This window comes from Arachis duranensis, chromosome 6 (assembly GCF_000817695.3).
Source record: "Arachis duranensis cultivar V14167 chromosome 6, aradu.V14167.gnm2.J7QH, whole genome shotgun sequence".
Classification (NCBI taxonomy): Eukaryota; Viridiplantae; Streptophyta; class Magnoliopsida; order Fabales; family Fabaceae; genus Arachis; species Arachis duranensis.
Window position 1 is genome coordinate 11703107 of NC_029777.3, and position 5081 is coordinate 11708187.

Genomic DNA, 5081 nt, shown 5'->3' on the forward strand with positions numbered 1-5081 from the left:
AATATCATATTGTTTAATTATAAAAAAATTGGTCTAAAAATTTTAAAAATTGATATATTTCTATTAAATAATAACAGAAACTAATTTACTTTTACATTGAAAAATATTTTATTTATTATGTGTAAAACAAAATTATATTATTAAATATAAATGCAATAGTAAAAGTTTTTGTATTATATAAATTTAATCCATTCCAATTAAAAAAATATATCTACCCAAGTAAAAACACAAATCTTTATTTTTATCTTTATCTTTATCTTTTCTTTATAGTAATACAAATGGGAAGCTCATATACTGACGTGGCGCTCATACGTTTAAGTTTGAAAATTTATTTACTTAGTGTCGCCACTAGAAATTTTTAGAATTATATTTGTTATGGTTGCAAAAGATATTTTATATTTAAATTTCATTAACTTATCACCATTTAATTTAAGTATAATTTAAATTTAAAAAACAAATTTAAATTTGACTATATAAAAAACAAACAAACTCAATGAATTTTTAAATTTAAAAAAAATTAATAAATCAGATGAATAAATAAAAATGATCTATGTAAAACAAATTGAAATTATCTTTTTTTTTTAATTTTTTTCAGTTAAGGATATCATCTGAAAGTAATTAATTGTACTAAATAATAGAGATGTTGTATTATGTATATCTAATTCGTACTTTTATTATTGACTCATAGCTAGAGTTTTCTGAAACCTAATTGAGTTTGTTTGAATTTGACTTAAATTTATAGATAAAATAAATAAATTTAAATTATAAATTCTAATAACTAACTAATTTAACTAGTTTTTTCGAAAATCAAAGAGAGTAAAACGGAATATTAGGAAACTACAATAATTACGTGAGCTTATTTATTGCTATTAGTTATTAAGTAAACTTAATTTTTTTTAATTAATAATTTATTAGCTTTTTCTTTAAATAAAAGAGTAATATTATTATAATTAAAGTGAAATTTTTAAGCAAATAATTTATAAATAATTTTTTAAATTATCTCAACAATATTAAAACTAATTATCTAACAACTTAAGAAAGTGTATTTAAAAATTCAAAACACAGTCAAATAATTCTTTACAATTCAGAGACACCCCATCCAGATCGGTAATACAGCCCAAGAACAAAAGTATTTGATTCAAACATTCATGATTATATATACATATCATGGAAATTAAACATGAAAATTGCTCCAGTTGTATCAATTATCAAATGAGAGATTTCAAAGAGAATCAATAACCTCTCATTCATCAAGCAGCAAGAAATACGATGTTCCAAGTATAAGGTACAAAATGGAAAATCAAGTACTTTACAAGCCTTCCTTACAAGTCAGGTTAAAGGGTTCAATTGTGTATTCATTGAAAATTTTGATTTTCTATATGCATACCGTGTGGCCACCTAATGCCGCTACCCAGGCCACTTTCTAAGAAAATAGGGAAGAGGAACGTGGCTGGGAAGGGTGAAAAACAACCATCAATTCTCATGAGTGATTAACTGCTTCTTTATATTAATCTGTCTTCTGTGTCCAATGATGCAGGTTGCAAAATATTCACAATTGTAGTATAATTAAAAATGCTTTAGTGATATAATACCTCTAAAACTTGCAAAGGGTCCAATGATTCTCCATGATTGTGGAGAAGGCGAACAGCAGCATTAAACATGGGCTCCTTACCATCTTGTGGATCCAAATACATTTCAAGCAACCTGAGGCCATCATCACATTTAAGAATGCAAAATTCCATTACAATGTGCAAAAGAACTTCTAAATAGATAAATAAAGTATTGAAAGGGTTCAAGGGAGACATACTGCATGTAAGCATCAGGTCTGCCAATTTTAGCACAATACTCCTCAGCAGCCTCACTGTCTTCCAACTTCCTGTGAGCCAACAGACATAATAATATTTTAAGACATAAATAAAATCAGTGTATATACATACATATAAGCTCAATAAATAAAATTAGTGTATGATAATGATCACAGACAAAGAACTATGTATAATAACCAAAGTCAGATAAATAGAGTTTAAGATAACACAATTAAAAGACTTAAAATTTACCTTTTCTAACCATAACTCTGACCCTTCAATCAAGTCAAGAACTTCTTCTGGATCATACAAGTCAGAGGATTGCAAAAATACCTGCAGTCTTTTTCTTACACTAGTCTGAAAGATTGATATCCCAGAGGTACTCTCAGTATTACCACTATCAAGATTTTCAGACTCAAATGCTTCAATAGCTGATTTAGCAAGTGATACGGCATACAACGTGTGCAACTGAGTGTCATTACAGTCTTGCTCTTCAATCAACCACTGGAGAAACCTACAATGAAAAGAAATCAGGTCAACTGCATATATAGACACAGCATGTATACCAACCAAAAGCAAGGAACTTGAAAACAAGCATTGCATTACAATTTTAGGAAGTTTAACAATACACAAGAGGATTAGGAGCCAATTTTTGGATGTCAATGTGATCTGTGGCAGAAGTCCACTCATGTATATCTGAATCAAAATAATAAGTAAATTTAAGGCAAATATAAAATTATATAAACCCACCAGCAAGGGCAAATTGAATCTCTTTATGAATCTGACACATTCATCATGACCAGTAAAGAAGCATCAAAAGTTTATGTTTTAATCAAGCCAATCCATCAAATAATTGAAAAGGATACTAGCATTTGTACAGATGACCCAACACACAACCCAGCAATAACATAGAACAATGACACTTTCAATAGAAAAGAAAATTTACTGGGAGATATGCATCATCAATAGAGAGATTGAAGCAACCCAGGCAATATCCAACAAGTGAATCAGTTCCAAACTGGAGAACTATTGCACCAGGTTGATATGTTTCCACTACTTTAGAGATGATCTATAGCATAAAAATTTTCAAAGTTTCAGATTAAACGCAATCAAGTAAGAAATAATGCACAGAGACAAAGTGAGAGGGAGTTGGACTTACAGTCTTGAAAAGTCGAGTAAAGCTAGGGTCATCTATTCCATCCTTGAATGGGACATCTATAGCATAATATAATGCCTTCTTTTTCTCCTATTTCCTTCAATACAGCACGCAGCTTCTTATTCCTTCTCTTAGAAACAAAAAGCATGGCGTAGTTAAGAAGTTTCCTTATAGAAATAATAAAATAATGGATTAATTGATATCATATTTTATGCAATAAATATAACAAAACTTCTTAAGCTTAAATCCAATACTTAATAAGGAAATCAAATTAAGGACTTTTTTATTACCCGGTCAGGATTTTCAGTATTCAGAATAAACGGGAATGTCAATTTTGCCTTTAAACCTCTTCAGTGAGTAGAAGCCATGCATATGAAAAGGAAATAGTGAAAATAAGGTAAACCTGAGGATGAGCTAGAGTTCCTTTGGTGTCGTAGGCTACTTCAAGTGGGATATCAAAGGTTGCGCAGCCACGCGAATACACCACCACGCTCTCTAGAGGCTCCAGAAAGCCGCGGTTTTTAGCAGACATGCTTGAGCACACGAAATCCAGCACGCAGATATCTGTGCATACGCCTACAACCACCAGCTTCCCAATCCAAGCAACAAAAGAAAATGCATTACATCAGTGGTTATAACTTTTAATGATATGATATAAAAAATCAGCAGTTTACTTTGCTAGAAACAATCACAAATTACTCACTGTTTTGATCTTATTCTTCTTCACCCAATCTACAAAAACAGTGAGGAGGATAAGGGTCCTCTGACTTGTTAGGGTGGTGAGAATCCAGGAAAGCCATGACTGGCAATTTCTTCTCACAGAACAATCTTGCTAGCCTTTCTGACTTATTGATCATCCTTGATATCTGTCTGTTGGCTTCTCTTGGAGCCTAAAAAGCAAGTAAATTAATCACAAACACACATGCAGGGTCTCAAATCTGATTACTAGTAAATGAAGAGTACCAGATTTCCAGAACCAACAGTACAGAATCCATTTATGATGTCCACAAGAACAAGACCATTGACAGTGGCTTCGGTTAATACCACTGACTCCTGCTCCAGAGGAATCTCATTCTTGAGGAGCTCAACTGTTTGTGACACCATACTCCCTTTCCCGCACTAGTAAGTAATCTGAATTCTTAGTTAAAATCGGTGAGTAACTATTACATGCTCACTTCATAATTCGAAGTGTACCTACATTCACTGAGGCAAATTCACAAACATGTTCTACTCATGGTTCACCATATCTCAAACAAATTATACTGAATTCGAAGACCAATCCTTTTTTTCTCACTTGACCAAAATTAACTACAAAGAATTGCATACTAAATTTCCCACTCTGTGTATTATATGCCAATTTTTCTTCAAATAAGATTCAATACTTTACTCAACAAAATTTATAATTTAATTTACTGTTAGGAAGAACATAACCATATCTTCCATATACATAAATGAATAAATTAATAAACGGGTCTGCTACACATACAAGTTTACAAGCTTACAAGTTGGCCCATCCCAAATAGAACTCACGCGCATGAAAAGACATAACATGGTGCGTCAAAATCACGCGCTCAACACTCAAACGGTTACGTATGGCAGACTCTTCCACTTCTTCCACTTCTTCCACTTCTCAAAGCACTTTGAAAACAAGGAAACCCTCCCATTTTCGAGCGAAAATCAAAGTTCAAAATATACAAATCGTTGTTCGAAACCTCCATCAAAACACCATCAAACTCTCCGTGAAGAATCTGAAGAGAAAACAAAGCAACAATACTCAACGTAAGTTCATTAAGATTCCTGTATATTTTACTTTTCTTCTACGTCGTTCTTCTAGGGTTTACTATTATTCTTGCTTCTTTGTTACAATGTTCTAAGTTCTACGTCGTTCTTCTAAGTTCTACGTCGTTCTACGTTGTTGTTCTAACTTCTCCTGCTATTGTTGTTGATTATTGGGGGTTTATTCCGTAGATTGGGGGGGGTATACTGCTTAACCTTGTAATGTGGCTTGATATTGAAGCATGGTTGAGTGATATCTGACTAATATCTATATGGATGTATCTCAATAATATCTATGGGTGTATCTCACTGTTATCAATGGGTGTATCTTGCTGATATCTTTG

General features: G+C 32.0%; 1 long non-coding RNA gene and 1 pseudogene across 1 annotated transcript; both read right to left on the bottom strand.

Annotated features, from left to right (window-relative positions):
- Positions 1-1587: 1587 nt before the first annotated feature.
- Positions 1588-2227, bottom strand: LOC127739664 (uncharacterized). The gene is made up of 3 exons (XR_008010330.1): positions 2058-2227; positions 1808-1876; positions 1588-1704 (listed from the first exon to the last, which is right to left on the bottom strand). It is a non-coding gene; the product is annotated as an uncharacterized LOC127739664 (long non-coding RNA).
- A 753-nt stretch (positions 2228-2980) lies between these two features.
- LOC107492820 (nicotinamidase 1-like) lies at positions 2981-4132 on the bottom strand (annotated as a pseudogene).
- Positions 4133-5081: the final 949 nt, after the last annotated feature.